The sequence below is a fragment of the Lithobates pipiens genome, unplaced genomic scaffold (genome assembly GCF_037356315.1).
Source record: "Lithobates pipiens isolate NorthernLeopardFrog02 unplaced genomic scaffold, aLitPip1_a1.2 Scaffold_23, whole genome shotgun sequence".
NCBI classification, from domain to species: Eukaryota; Metazoa; Chordata; class Amphibia; order Anura; family Ranidae; genus Lithobates; species Lithobates pipiens.
This window is the reverse complement of record NW_027507785.1, coordinates 279840276-279856746: the sequence shown is the minus strand read 5'-3', so window position 1 is coordinate 279856746 and position 16471 is coordinate 279840276. Positions and strand designations below refer to the sequence as shown.

Sequence of the window (16471 nt, the reverse complement as noted above, 5' to 3'; positions counted from 1 at the left end):
GTTAAGTCCATATATATTTGGACACAGGCGCAATTTTCATACTTTTGGCTCTTTGTGCCACCAGAATAAAATTAAAATGAAGCAATCCAAATAAATTTCAGCTTTAATTCAGGGGGTTGAACATGAATAGCAAGTACAAATTGTAGGAACTGCAACCATTTTTATACACAGTCCCCCTATTTTCAGGGGCTCAAATGTAATTGGACAAATGTATATAATCATAAATAAAATGTTAATTTTTAATATTTTGTTGAGAATCCTTCACTGGCAATGACTGCCTGAAGTCTGGAACCCATAGACATTACCAAAGACTGTGTTTCCTTCATTCTGATGCTTTGCCAGTCTCTAAAGCTTGATTCACGCTAATGCATTTTTTTTTATGCTTTTTGCATTTTGCAGAAGGGATTTTTTTTTTTATCATGGCTTCCTATGGAACATGTTCACATCAATGCATTTTTGTGCCTCTGCATTTTTGGAAAGGATTGGGGACTTTTTTCCCTGCAAAATGCAGCGTTTTGCATGTAATAGACTTCAATGGACTTGCATCCAAAACGCAAGTACTGAGTTTTTACCACGATTTGCGTGTTTTTTTTTTTACATTCACTGTATATAGCTGGTTGCTAAGGAGCGGGCCGGGAAGCCGGCTGCTGCGTCCTTAACATCCAATGAGCCATCGACTGAATGTAAAAAATCTATTGCTGGCTAAAATAAAACGAATGACAAAAAGCGCATGCCCCCCCCCCCCAAAGAAAATACCACACCCTTTGGTCTAGTAAGGATTTGGAGGGGACACCCCCCACTCCCCAGTTTTTTTTTTAAATGACATGGGATCACCCCAAAATCGATACCAGACCCTTAGCCGAGCATGCAGCCAGTTAGATCAGGAAAGGGAGGGGACGAGTATGCGCCCCCCTCCCCTCCTGAACCATACCAGTCCACATGCCCTCAACATGGGTGCTTTGGATGAAGCCCGCTGTCAGTTGATGTCACAGAGTCAGTCCAGGCTGGGAAAAGATCGGGACCGTGTGGACCAGATCCACCCAGAAGCCTGGACTAGCACCTGGCTCAGTCTTCTCAGCGCGCTGCTGAGAGGCTGAGTCAGCTGCTCCTGCCCCCTCCACAGCTCCACAGCCCTGCGCTTCAGTGAGGCGTTTTGGCAGAGCAGAGAGCCGGTGACTGGCAGTTATTAGCTCTCTGCTCACAGAGCACTGAGAACTGAGTGATCAGTGGTGTTTGATCAACTGATCAGCGTCAGTTCTCAGTCTCAGTCAGTTCTCAGTCTTAGAGCCGATGGTGCTGCTGCATCCACCTAGGTAAGTAGGATTTCTAAAAAAAACAAAAAAAAACACCCCTCTTTCAAACCAAAAGTAACAGCACTATAAATTGGTATATAACAATCCATATGTGTCCAATGTAAAATAAAAATAACAAAAATCAATGCAAACGCCTTTGTCTATAAAGTACTTACATACAATAAAGTGCAAAGTTTGTGCATTGCCTCCCTGTTTAAGAGTATATCTCCTTATGTAAAAATATGTGATCAATCATGCAACTGGATTCTACATGATGACGTTCCAGCTCCGCCCAGCATTGGTAGGTGGGGTACCACCTACTTTATTTATGTTACATGTTACTATTCACATAGCACAGCTAAAAAAAATGTAGGAATCCTCTGCCCTCTACTGTCAGCGACTAGTATCACACTGTAATGTAAAATTATGTAATTATGTATTAGCAGCTCAGGGGCCCCTGCAATGGGACTTTGCTACAACATTCATCTGGAAATATCTCTATTAATAGCTATATATACCCAGGTATATGTGCACAATTCCACCAGGACTATTGGGTCCTTTGCTAATAATGCCTGTTTGTAAATTGAATGCATGAACTGTTATTAATTTTTTTTTCTTAAATAAAGCTTGTATTATTCATATACTGGTGTGCATCTACTGTATATGCTTATAGTTAAAGAGGAGCTCCAGTCATATTTGTGTTTATTAAAAGTCAGCAGCTAGAAAAACTGTAGCTGCTGACTTTTAATAAACAGATACTGGCCTGTCCCAGGATCCAGAGATGTGCTCACCCTAGCCATTCTTTCGATCAGTGTTCTGTCCCTGGCACTGCCATCTCAACTGTGGGCACCCGGCTTGGACAGCTTGCGGCTTCACAGCTGGGTGCACACTGCACATGTGTGAGCTGTGCTGTACTTTGTGAATGGTCCCACAGTCTTCTGGGACCTGTGACGTGTCCCAGAAGATTGCGGGGAGAGGAGGGAAGGGGGAGGAGAACTTCTGCTTGTATGGCCTCGGAAGTGAATCTGAACGAAGGTGGGAGCGGGTACCTGTCAAAACCAGGTACTCGCTCCCCCCACCCTCCCCCCCAAAAAGGTGGCATTTCCTAAAGAGGCGGGGGAAGGAGGCCTTAAAGCAGGACTTCCTCTTTTGGGTAAAGCTCCGCTTTAATGTTATATTCTGGTTGCAGTAGTTCTTCTGCTTCCAGTCGCTTTGATTCGATTATTGATTCATTTTCCAGGAAGAGAATCCCCCTCTGTTGACAGAGAGGCCATGTCCAGGGTGGAGGCACTGCCAACTTTAAAGCGGAGGTCCACCCTAAAGTGGACCTTCCGCTCATCGGAACCCTCCCCCCCTCCGGTGCCACAATTGGCACCTTTCAGGGGGGAGGGGGGTGCAGGTACCTGTACAGTACAGGTATCTGCACCCACTTCCGGGATAGCTCTCTGCGGAAAGGGGCGTAGATTACGCCCCTTTCCAAAAGTCCCCCGCTGCCTGCTGGGAAACACACAGATCCCAGAGGCAGCGGGGACCGTCCTTATTGCGCAGCGCGACTCGTGCATGCGCAGTAGGGAACCGGGAAATGAAGCCGAAAGGCTCCACTTCCTGATTCCCATACCCAAGATGGCGGCGGCAGCACCCGAGAGACGATCGAGAGATCGGCTTCGGGTGCCGACATCGCGGGCGCGCTGGACAGGTAAGTGTCACTATTTTAAAAGCCAGCAGCTGCAGTATTTGTAGCTGCTGGCTTTCAAAAAAAAAAAAAAAACGCGGAGTCCCGGCGGACTCCCGCTTTATTATCAATCCCACTCTTACACTTAGCGAAGGTTCTGGTTCTCTTATTTACCTACAGCAGGGGTCTCCAAACTATGACCCTCCAATTATTCAGGAACTACAATTCCCATGATGCCTGTGATTGTCAGAGTTTTACAATGCCTCATGGGATGTGTAGCTGGAGGGCCGTAGTTTGGAAATGCCTGACCTACAGGTTTAAAGCAATATCCTGTTTGCGGAGGGTTATTTCTCATAACCCCCCCCCAAAAAAGGGGGCTACAACATATTTAAAAATTGCTGCTTATATTTTAGAAAATATCATTACAACAGGTGTTCATTAATAGAAGATGATGTAGCTCATTGACATCCACCTGTAAGTGAAAGGAAACCAATTTTAGGTGGAGTTGGCATTAAATGTATTTCTTCTCATGAAACCAAATTAGATACATGTTCCTAAATTGTGCAACTCAAAACCTGAGTGGCAAGAAAATATAAAATGAAGTAATAACTTTTATCTAGCACGGGGAGACATTAGATAATTTACCGAATCCCTCTAAACTCTACATGCATTACTGTACCTAGGCGTCATGTTGTTGGTGCAGCCTCTGAGTGGATGTAGCCACTATGGCTTGTCTGCAAACCACCCACAGTAAAATGATAATTTGTTAATACCCAAATGAAACCCACACAAAACTGTGAATGGGCCGTGGCCAGCTTTGTACTGAATAGAAGCTTTGTTTGGTGCTGACGTAATGTATACACTCATTGTATATCTTGTGCTATGTTTCTAATGGCCAGGGCTGCATCACTTAATCAAAACACGGCCTGATGGCAGAAGACTTAATTAGCTGCTTCAGTGGGAGCCCCGCTAGTTAAATATTGTGATTAGATTAATTAGAAGGGATTATGACCATATTTCCAGCTTCTGTAGGCTGTGAATTTTCCATGGTGGTCCGAGGCATCGCTACAGCCTGGTTAACTCATCTGTGGCCAAAAAAGATTGGTACTGTTTCTCGGACAAATCAATGGAATTGGACTTTATTATCCATCAAAGAGCTTAAGCTTAGAAAGTGTTTGTGAGGAGGCATGTAAATGAGAGCTTAAAAAACAGCTTAAAGAGAAGCCGTCACCAAATGAGTTATATAATCATGTTTTAGCTCAGCCTTACCTCTCTGGAAGTAGTTACTTTTTATCACTTGTGATATCTCCCACTGAGAGCAGAAGTGTCAGACTAAGTTTAAGGCTGAAATGATGGCCATAGATCGATTCTTTTTTTCTTCTGATCAGCCAGCCGGCTGATATAAAAAAAAAAAATGCATGGATTCCCCCATCAACACATTCAAGGTGAATGATGTCATCCTCCCCTGCTATGCAATCATATTCTGACAGCTGGACTTCTCCGCTGTCAAAATACACTAATCAGCGCTGCAGCTGCTCATCAAATAAAACATTTCTAACATTCCTGTTCGATGAAAGCCAATCGTTAGATCAGCTTCTCTCTAGCAAAAACAGACATAGATGGATAGAAATTTGTCCAGTCCCTTGCTGAACCGGCTGAATTTCTATCTGTCTATGTTCAGCTTAAAGTGTTAGGCCGCGTACACACGGGCGGACTGTCTGCCCAACTTAGTCCACCGAAACACATTTCAGCGGACAATCCGCTCGTGTGTGGGCTTCAGCTGACTTTTTCAGCGGACAGTCTGGCGAACAAAGTCTTACGGAATTTCCGTAAGATTGTCCGTCCAAACTTGGTTTGAGCGGACAGTCCGCCCGTGTGTGTGTCAGTCCGCTGTACTTTCGGAATGAGCGGACTTTTCCCGCCCGGAGAAAAGTCTGCTCATTTCGAGCGGGTATCCAGGTAGGCGGGGCACGCGACGGAGATGTCGCTGGCCCCGCCGCCTGGAATGGACTTAAAGGGGAACCCCAACGCCGGAAAAAATCGGCGTGGGAGTGCCCCCCAAGTCCACAACAGACCCTTGTCCGAGCACGCTACCCGGCCGGCCAGGAAAGGGGGGCGAGCGAGCGCGCCCCCCCTTCTGAGCCATACCAGGCCGCGTGCCCTCAACATGGGGGGTGCCTTGGGGAAGGGGGGGCCGCGCGGCCCCCCCACCCCAAAGCACCTTGTCCCCATGTTGATGAGGACAAGGGCCTCTTCCCGACAACCCTGGCCGTTGGTTGTCGGGGTCTGCGGGCGGGGGGCTTATCGGAATCCGGGAGCCCCCTTTAATAAGGGGGCCCCCGGATACCGGCCCCCCACCCTATGTGAATGAGTATGGGGTACAATGTACCCCTACCCATTCACCTGTGAAAAAAAGTACCAAAAAAAACACAACACAGGGTTAAAATATTTTATTGCACAGCTCCGGGGGTCTTCCGTCTTCGGGGGTCTTCTCGCCGGACTCCTCCGCTATCTTCTTGTAGCTCTTTTGCTAGCGGAGGAGTCCGGCTTTCTTCCCCCCCGCCGCCGGCCTCTTCTCCCGACTTCGGGGGTCTTGTCCCCCTCTTCGGTTCTTCTGCCGGGCCACCGCGCCTTCTTATAGCTCTTTTGCAGGCGGTGGCCCGGTCTTCTGTCGCCGCCGCCTTCCGTTCTTCTTCTTCTTCTTCTTCTTCTCCAGGAGATGTTGCCTCGACGATCTCTCCAGCCGGAATGCCAGAGCCGCGCTGCGCGGCCACTTATATAGTGACAATGGGGCGGTGTCACATGGTATATGTCACATGGGTTGGTCACATGGGTTGATGTCACATGGGGACTATGACATCGTAAGGGGGCGGGGTCACCATGTGACCAACCCATGTGACATATACCATGTGACACCGCCCCATTGTCACTATATAAGTGGCCGCGCAGCGCGGCTCTGGCATTCCGGCCGGAGAGATCGTCGAGGCAACATCTCCTGGAGAAGAAGAAGAAGAAGAAGAAGAAGAAGAAGAAGAACGGAAGGCGGCGGCGACAGCGGCGACAGAAGACCGGGCCACCGCCTGCAAAAGAGCTATAAGAAGGCGCGGTGGCCCGGCAGAAGAACCGAAGAGGGGGACAAGACCCCCGAAGTCGGGAGAAGAGGCCGGCGGCGGGGAGGAAGAAAGCCGGACTCCTCCACTAGCAAAAGAGCTACAAGAAGATAGCGGAGGAGTCCGGCGAGAAGACCCCCGAAGACGGAAGACCCCCGGAGCTGTGCAATAAAATATTTTAACCCTGTGTTGTGTTTTTTTTGGTACTTTTTTTCACAGGTGAATGGGTAGGGGTACATTGTACCCCATACTCATTCACATAGGGTGGGGGGCCGGTATCCGGGGGCCCCCTTATTAAGCCCCCCGCCCGCAGACCCCAACAACCAACGGCCAGGGTTGTCGGGAAGAGGCCCTTGTCCTCATCAACATGGGGACAAGGTGCTTTGGGGTGGGGGGGCCGCGCGGCCCCCCCTTCCCCAAAGCACCCCCCATGTTGAGGGCACGCGCCTGGTACGGCTCAGGAGGGGGGGCGCGCTCGCTCGCCCCCCTTTCCTGGCCGGCCGGGTAGCGTGCTCGGACAAGGGTCTGTTGTGGACTTGGGGGGCACCCCAACGCCGATTTTTTTCGGCGTTGGGTTTCCCCTTTAAGTCCATTCCAGGCGGCGGGGCCAGCGACGTCTCCTTCGCGGGCCCCGCCTACCTGGAGACGCGCTCGAAATGAGCGTACTTTCCTCCGCTTGTGTGGGCGAGTCCGTTCATTTCAAAAGTAGAGCGGATTGTATGGCGGACTTAGTTCGCCGTATTAGTCCGCTCAAAAAGTGCCGTGTGTGGGCAAGTCCGTTCATTCAAAAGTTTGGACGGACTGTCTGTCGGATTGTCTGGCGAACTTAGTTGGGCAGACAATCCGCCCGTGTGTACGCGGCCTTACTAAACAGTAAAATCTGTCTGTATATGCAGTAAAGCATGCTTGTTATACTCACTCTGGAACCTAAGGGGTTAATCCTCTGCATTGTTTATTAAAGGCTGGGATCCTATCTTCTCTGATCCTTCTCTTCTTTAAGGCTCGGTTCACACAGTACGCGGTACGACTTGCAGCGGCGCGACCTGCCGCGACCTCAGCGGCGACTTGCAAAACGACTTCTGTATAGAAGTCAATGCAAGTCGCCCGAAGTCGCCGCAAAAGTAGTACAGGAACCTTTTTTTCTAAGTCGGAGCGACTTGAGTCGCTCCTATTAGAACGGTTCCGTAGTACAGAACGGGGAGCGACTTGTCAGGCGGCGAAGTCGCCTGGACAAGTCACCCCTGTGTGAACCGAGCCTAACTGACTCCAACCTATCTCCTGATAGAACAGAGCATTAGGGGACAGGCTGCACAATCAGCACTGTCCAGACAGAGGGTCAGGGGAGAATGAAAACTCCTCCCACAAGCTTTAACTAGACTCTGATACAGGTCACAAGACTTCTCTAAATGCTGATAAAAAAAGGTATTTAGCAGTGTTTATATTTACTAAAACGATTGCATTGCCACGTTCTGTGTACTGTAGGAGACCAGATATAGTGAATGCAGGGTCCTGGGTTTAGTAACACTTTAAGGCTGTCCTTTTTCCTGACTGAACTCCATGCTAATAAAAAAATAATATAGCAAAGCTGCTGTCAGGATTACAAGAAAGAAGACCAAAAGTCACTGGTAATTAGGAATTTTAGTCTTTAGCCCTTGTACACACGGTCGGACATTTTTCCGACGGATTTTGTCCGAAACTGTTGCATACACACAGTCGGACAAAGTTGTCAGAAAATCCGATCGTACTTAACGTGATGATGTTATTTCGTTAGGACGGGACTACGTTCAGGCTAGTAGCCAATAGCTTTGGTCTAGGAATTTGATCTGAGCATGCGTGGCACTTTGTCAGATCGGAATTCTCTACACATGATCGGACAAAGTTCGATCGGATCATGTTATCAGAAAATTTTATAGCCCAGCTGGAAAACTTGGTCTGTCGGATACTCCAACGGAAACAGTCCGATGGAGCCCACACACTGTCGGATTATGCGACAACGCGGTCCTATCGGACATTGTCCATCGGAATGTCTGACCGTGTGTACAAGGGCTTAGCCCTTGTACACGCGGTCGGACATTCCGACAACCAAATCCGACGGATTTTGTCTGACGGATTTTGTCCGAAACTGTTGCATACACACAGTCGGACAAAGTTGTCAGAAAATCCGATCGTACTTAACGTGATGAAGTTATTTTGTCAGGATGGGACTACGTTCAGGCTAGTAGCCAATAGCTTTGGTCTAGGGATTTGATCTGAGCATGCGTAGCACTTTGTCCGATTGAAATTCTCTACACATGATCAGACAAAGTCCGATCGGATCATGTTGTCGGAAAATTTTATAGCCCAGCTGGAAAACTTGGTCCGTCGGATACTCCGACGGAAACAGTCCGATGGAGCCCACACACTGTAGGATTATCCAACAACACGGTCCTATCGGACATTGTCCATCGGAATGTCCGACTGTGTGTACAAGGGCTTAGAGTTAACTGTTAATTTTAGACTTCAGAATGTCGTGTCAGTTTTTAGCCCTGGGCTCAGGAAGTTAACAGATCAGCCTCCATTGGGACCATAGATTCAGATTCTGGGCTGACATTTCTGCTTGGACAGGAAGAGAATTCAAGTGAATAACAGTACACAGACACCTGTCTCTGAGAGGTAAGGCTGTGCTATTATAACAAAGTAAGGATTGTTATTCATATTCTTAGAAATGCCTATTCCTGATTGATTCCTCTTAAAGGATAATATTTGAAACACTTGTCACATGCAAAGTTCGAATTTTAAGGTGACAACAATATAGAAGCACAGATATCTTAACACGAAATGCATTTAGAAACTACTGATCAAATTTATTGAATAATTATCTACAATATATTTTCAATCTGTTATGCTAAAATTATGCATTTATAAAACCATGTAAAATTTTTCTAACAGTTTTCACTCCTTTTAGGCCCCATTGACACAGACAAGCCGATCGGGTCCGCCTGTCAGTTTTTCAGGCAGATCCGAATGGACAATCCATTGCTCTCTATAGAGCGGCAGATGTCAACGGACATGTGTCCCTTGATACCCCTTGGACATCCGCTCCTATCCTAAAAATACATGGCTAGGGATCCGTACTCAATCTGTCTGGCGGATCAGATCAGATGACAGTCGGATGTAAACGGACCACCTAACAGCCCACAGGGTGTGTCCTGCAGTTTACAATGTTTTACTAATTGGGGATGCGTTTGTAGAGAGGTGCAGTCTATTTTCTCCACTGTAGGTGGTGTTCAACCACAGTGGCATTGCAGTTGGAGGGGAAGTCAGGAGGAACTTGGTTTCTCCATGGTTTCCTGGGTAAATGGGAAAGCAATCTGATTGGATGCTGCCATCCCATGTGACTTTGGCAGCCATCTTGGGTCAGGCACAGCCTATTTAAGGCCCCGGCTCCCAGGCTTGGCATGCATTTTGCATATGGGTAGGGGAGGGACAGGTCACTCTTCTGACAGGGACAGTAATTAGTGTCATGAAGAGGTTCCAGATGAGTAGGGTAAGGATAGGGACACGCCATCCTTCCTGGGAACCTGCCCATTTGGGTACGGATGGGCCAGGCCACATTCTGCCCCTCAAGACAGATGCCCCTGAGACCTGCTCTGTTACACACTGCTGATATATTCTGAGTGTTCCCGGTCGCGTGCTTTCCCACCAGGTTTGTTATGAATTATTGGATCCTACATTATACAAGTTCTGTTCTCTGCAACTGGACTCTGAGTGTTTACTGCCTCCGCACCATGCTGTACCTCCCCCCACTGTGCTCAAGTGATTTCCCATCAATCTTCTTCTATGATTTTCTGTAAAGAATAAATATACTTTTAAAACAAGTGAAATAGCTTTGAAAAAAAGGTTTATTGGTACAATGTGGGGTAAATGACGTGACTGTTTTTTCTTTATATTGTACATAGTTATGATTACCTTTGACTGGTAACATGATTATGTACATTTTGGATGACTAACTGACTGAAATATTTTTCTTTTTACAATTGTTACTTTCAAAACTCCATAAACATACAGAAACATAGTGAAAAATAAATTACCTAAAAGCAAGCACACAGAAACTGAGCAAAAACAAAAAAAAAACTATGTAAAACAAATCTTAAATTCTCAAAAGGGTTTAATTCACATGTCTTATTATAGAAATCAGTTCTTATCCACGTGCCTGACAGTTTACTTTTTTAATTAACAAGTAGTCCCAGAGGAAACACAAAAGTGAAATACATCAAATTAGCCAATTACCCAAGTTTATAATTTACAAGAATTTCCATTTCCAGGGTAAGGCAAGCTTTTTCTCTTTCTGAAGTCCATTTCAGAGTTTGTCCTCTGATCCATGTCCATATTATCAGGAGCCTCAAATTTAAAGCTGCGTCCATTTTTAAATGTGTCAAATGAATTGAAGGAAGTTTGTTTACAGTTTCAGACACAAAAAAATTTGATTTTTTAAAAAAGTATGCTATCAGAAAAAAGGCAAGACTATACTTTAAAAACTGAGAATTTTTGTGTTATAAAATTTTTTTTTTAAGTAAAAAACTGTGAAATAGGCCAGATGAAAAAATGGTTACACATGTGCTTGACATTCCAGGTATTTTGTTTTTTCCTCAGTACAGTACGGAGTTTCAACATGCACATGTAATGGTCTTTGCTGGTGCATGTAATTTGCACCACAACCTAAAAAATGTGTGTTTCAGGACTGCTGGCAACAATTCCTGTATTATGAAAATCTGCAATTGTGATTCTGATCACTGATTTTTCTAGCTGGAGCATAGGTCTTCTTAAACTTCTAATCTTAGTATTGTCTCTGTATGTCATATTTATATGTTATATATATATAAAAAATCAGAAATACAATGTACTCCTGATCCCAGCTCTCAATGAATAAACTTCACTAACCCCAGGTTTTTAATCAGGCATTTGGGTTATATATATATATATATATATATATATATATATATACACACACACACACACATATATATATATGGCACTGGGGTGTAATATGGCAATGGGGTACATATGGCAATGGGGTATAATATATATATATATATATATATATATATATATATATATATATATATATATATATATATATAAAAGCCAGCACCTCTCTTGATTTTGGATAGAGTAAGCAAGTGTTAGAATCTCTGAAAGTTCTGGCTGGAGTTCTACTTTAACCCCCTCTGTTCTCTGCCTGGAGTCCATCCATCATTCTTACTCTGTTCTTGTCTCCATTTTTTCTGTTCAGTCTCTGCTGTCTTTGTGTGTTCCTGTTCTTTCACACTTCAGATCTTAAATTCCTTACTTGATTGGATATAGGAAAGAGTTCCTCGAGTAAAAGGGTGACCTGGTATTGCCTATGGACGAGTATCTGGCTATACTGCAGATCCATTCCTGCAAAAGTGGCTGGTTGTCAGGTCCATGCATGTCTATGTCCATAAGGTTCAACAACAATAACAAAAATGATTTGCATTCTTAGTACCCTAAACCTGCAGTTGATCCAGAGGAAGACATAAAACCATTATAAAGCAGAATCCAATTTGCTCTATTAAAAAATAAATTCTGATCTTCAAGGGTAATCAGTTAATTATGTGAACATTCTGAAATGTAATTTTTTATAATTATAATTTGTTTTTTTAATTATGTCATTTTAGAAACACACACCATTTCAAACATTTTGCTCTGTCAGTTTTTTTGTTAAAGTCTACAGTGTTCCACCATTTTAAAGCTCATATTTTCCTTGTATGATTCCTGGTTCATTTGTTGTCTTGGTTTACCAGTCATTATGGTTCCCAACCCTTGGCTGTTGATTTTGACATTATTATTGGTAACAAGACATGCTTTTTTTGATCGTATAAAGAAGCTCTTGTGCTCTGTCACATTATTTCTGGTGCAATCCACCTTATCTGTGACCAGCAGCCTCCTAATTGTAGGAATAACTAAATTTAGAGTGTATCTAACACCAAAACAGCGTAGGGAAGTGTTTAACGCCTGTCAGGTTTTTTTTTTCTACCTTGGACCCTGCTACAGAGATTTACCCTCTATATTTGTCCTGGCGATGATTGGATGGGAAATCCAAAAAATTCAGTTGTCACACGAAGAGGAATATGGACACCTGTTCCTCTTTCTCTCACATAAAAAATATATCCTCTCACATCCAATGCATAAAGCCAAAGGAAATCACCACAAATAGACAACAAAAGCAGCAAAAAAAGAAAAATAACACTATAGTAGAACTCAAGGCAAAATCTTTTTTTTTAGTTTTGGATAGAGTGGAGAGGGATTGGAACACCAGTCCTGTTCCTTTGCTATCTTTGTCCCTATTAGGGAGATTCACCTTCCCTCTATGTTTTGGTGACCATAATCAAGAGTGAAAGTGAAAGAAAATGCCAAATTTTGGTCTTCAGAACAGGAGTAGAGGGGACATTTCCAGTGGGAACACAGGTTCTGGTATCCCTTGTGACAACCAGTAATTTTCCTCACTATGGAGGATTTATTCTCACTACCTGTTTTAGCTAGGGGACAAGGGTATAACCGTCCCTAACACTATCCAAAATATAAAAAAAAGGTTTGGTCCCTAGATCTGCTTTAATTATTATTTACAGTATTATTAACTAAGCAAAAGTAAATTGGGATTTTAGGTTGAAAATATTTTTATTCAGTAATTTCATGTATCAATAAGGGGACTAAAAAGAAGAAAAGGAAGGAGAAAAAAAGTGACTAACAAATGCCAACAATACATAAAAAGCTAACACAGGTAACTGGTTGTTGGCAAAAAAATGGTAATAGAAAAATGTCCAAAAACAAAAGGGGGGGTCAGGAATGGAAGGGAGGGGAAAGAATAGAAGGAGAGGGGATACAGTATTCCATATTTTCTTTCTACAAGATACATCATTATCACTTTGGCGTTGTGGACCAGACCGAGGCACCAACCAAGGGTACTGACCAAAATTGAAGAGAGGGCACCCAACCCTAACTGCTCAAAGGCCTCCTGAGTCATGTAGAGATTCTCCTCAAGTAAATTGGGATTTTAGATCTACTTTAAAATGTCTGTTTTGGCTAGACTTTCTCTTTATTGTCTTTCCTGGATAATGTTTCTCCACCTAACTAGCAAGAGTTCAAGATCCATACACCCGCCACAGTACTTATACTTGTACCTAGTAACACTCCAAAAAACCTTGAAAGAATAATATGAAAAACAGAAATGTATCACAATGACAAGAACCATGGATGTGGCATCCTCTGCTTATTGTAGCTGGTAGAAGGGGATTGCATTATGAAAAAATGCCACGGATGCTTGTGTATTATTGCATTTTAATCATTTCAAGCTTGGACTGTTTCATATTCTGGAACAAACACTTCTTTTTGCCATTAAACTGTGTAATTGAGAGCACAATGATCATGATCCCTTTCATTTTCCTAGGAGTTCTCTATTTGGGCACAGAAACAGACATTTTCTTTCCCATTTAAAGGAGAATGACACTTTATTTCAGAGGATTGGAGGGGCAAAGCAATGCCAATGTGGTCATTCTATTCCATTGTCTTATTTTGAGCAGTTCCTTGTCCTGTCTTCTTTGTTCCTGTAGACTTCTATACATGTGACGCTTTGTTTCAATTAGAACTATAGGTTGACAGAGACTGAGAAGTGCCTTTCTGATCGACTGTGGGTTGGTGAATGGATGGAAATATCAGTTACAAGCAATTCATGTCATACATGTGATCATCATATTATTCTGGTACAGAGAATTCCAAGCCATACTCTTAGCTCAACTACATTAAATTAAGTCAAATAGCTGTGCACTTTTATCTAGGTGGTTAAGTTTAGTAGATGTTAACATTAACTTAATGAAATTTAGTTTAGTTTGCTAAAGCATGGTACATCAATAAAGGATATATACAAATATTATGGCGCTCATAAAAACACCCACCGCCTACCGCTTTTTTTCAAGAACTTGAAAAAACTTTATATATACAGTATTTTAAAAATCATATTAAGAAGTAAGTGATAATACTGTAAGTATAATCAAAAAAGAACGGGGGTGGGGTGGAACGGGGGGAAGGGGAGGGAGAGGTTCAGAAAAAATCCTTTCCTCAACAAAGTCTTTTTTCTGACAAGGAAGGAGTTAATTTTTCTCTGGGGGGTAAAACAACAGTCCAAAAACGGCAGCCATCCAGTGGAAACTGAAACCAATTGACACTGTAAAGACAAGAGAAAGAGGCGCCTCTGGGTGTAGACTGTAAAAATTCTATTTAATAAGCATGTGGTTAAAAACGCTCACATAGTGTAATAAATTATCAGGCAATGTATAGATTCCATAAACGGAGGGGAGAAGAACCTCAATGTGTGGTCATCTGCATCCCTTGTGCTGGGGAGTCCTGTCAGCATGTCTCCGCTCCTGGGGGCTATGTTGATATGCAGAGGCGGCCGATGTAAACAGCGCACGTTCGTCCGAGGCGTGGAACGCACGAAGGACTCCAGGCGACGGGAGATGATGTCACAGAGGATGCGACGCGTTTCCTGAGCTGGCAATACCATAGATGACAGGACGGCTGCGCTCCTTTGTCAAAGTTTGACAAAGGAGCGCAGCTGTCCTGTCATCTACGGTATTGCCAGCTCAGGAAGCGCGTTGCGTCGTTCCACGCCTCGGAGGAACGCTTGCTGTTTACATCGGCCGCCTCTGCATATCAACATAGCCCCCAGGAGCGGACACATGCTGACAGGACTCCCCAGCACAAGGGATGCAGATGACCACACATTGAGATTCTTCTCCCCTCCGTTTATGGAATCTATACATTGCCTGATAATTTATTACACTATGTGAGTGTTTTTAACCACATGCTTATTAAATAGAATTTTTACAGTCTACACCCAGAGGTGCCTCTTTCTCTTGTCTTTACTATATCAATAAAGGACTTTATTTCACCCGTTTTTTATCATTTGTTGCATCTCAGAGCTATTGATCTCTTGCAGCCACTTCCTGTCTATATGCATGCATTCCATCATTGACTGTACATCATTTCTCAGGTTGAGTTTCCTGATCGGGACAGCAGCGGACCATGCCTGCGTAACGTGCATTGAAACAGCCCCTTGTAGTCTCCGTCCATGTGACAGGTTAACCATGCAGGAACACAACTGAGCCCTCGTTTACACTAGTGCATGGTGTGAGCATGTGCAAAACTGCGTGATCACGAGTACACAAAAGCTGTGTGTCATACTTGTGGTGCCATTCATTTTTAAAGGCACCCCAAATTCACCAAGCAAGAAGCTACAGGAACATGCAGAAAAATGCACAGTGAGGCCCCTTGCTGTTCAGTTGCAAAGCATCCCTAAATTGCTTTAATGCATCCAGAAGGGACAGGTCTGGCATCCATCACTGCTGCAGGCAGCCTGGTAAAGTCTATAGTAAGCTGTGGCTGAATGAGGCTGAACCTCCTGCATTGGAAACTCCATCCGATGGACTACAAGTGCACTGATTACCGCACTCATATTCTATTGAGAACTACAAGTTTCTCTGCCACAGTAGCAGACTGGACTTGTAGTTTAGTCATTCACAGAATGAATGATAAGGCTGTGCTGGAAGAATCCCTGCATACTGGGAGGGGCATACTGGGAGGGGGCTCTTGGGGGGAACAGAAGCAGGTGAGCAGACAGGTGTAATATCTAACATGCTCCTAAAGTTCAACTTAGCCTTTAGAACAGCCTTTTTTAACCTTTTTAATAGAGGAACTCTTGAAATAATTTTAATGTCTCGAGAAACCCCATGCTAAATTATTATTCTCTAGCTCATGGCACGTTTATGTGGTCAGTAATTTGTAAATTTAATAATACAAAAAGAATAAAGAATGTAGTGTATGTAGCATATTTGAAACCCAGAGCGGATAGCTTTTTTAAACACTTACCTGCTCTATAAGAAAAAAATGTTTCAGTAACAATCATGAAATGGAACGAAGAATAATAATGGTCAGGAAAGAAACACAAATAGTGAAAATGTCAGTGTCCCTGACATTGATGATCAGTGGAAAAGCGACTTCTAATATTGGTAGTTGCTGTAGTGGTCCCAAACAAAAGTTCTTTACGCATTGGTCAATGGGAAACTCATTGTTGACAAGGGAGACAATTTTCAGTCTTTTTTTATTTGTTTAGCAAAAAATAAAAATAAAACAGTAGTGATTAAATATCACCAAAAGAAAGCTGTATTTGTGGGAAAAAAATAATAAAAGTGTCATATGGGTACAGTGTTGCATGACAGTTGTGACAATTATCAGTCAAAGTGTGACAGCGCTGAAAGCTGAAACCTAAATTGTAACCTTTTTCCTGTGAAGTGCCAGCAACCACACAAACATGTAATTATTTGGAATCCCATGTAAGTGTC

General features: G+C 43.8%; 1 protein-coding gene across 1 annotated transcript in view; it reads left to right on the top strand.

The window, feature by feature from the left end:
- GLIS1 (GLIS family zinc finger 1) overlaps positions 1–16471 on the top strand; it is a 213351-nt gene that overhangs the window by 152802 nt on the left and 44078 nt on the right. The gene's annotated exons all lie outside the window — the stretch shown is intronic.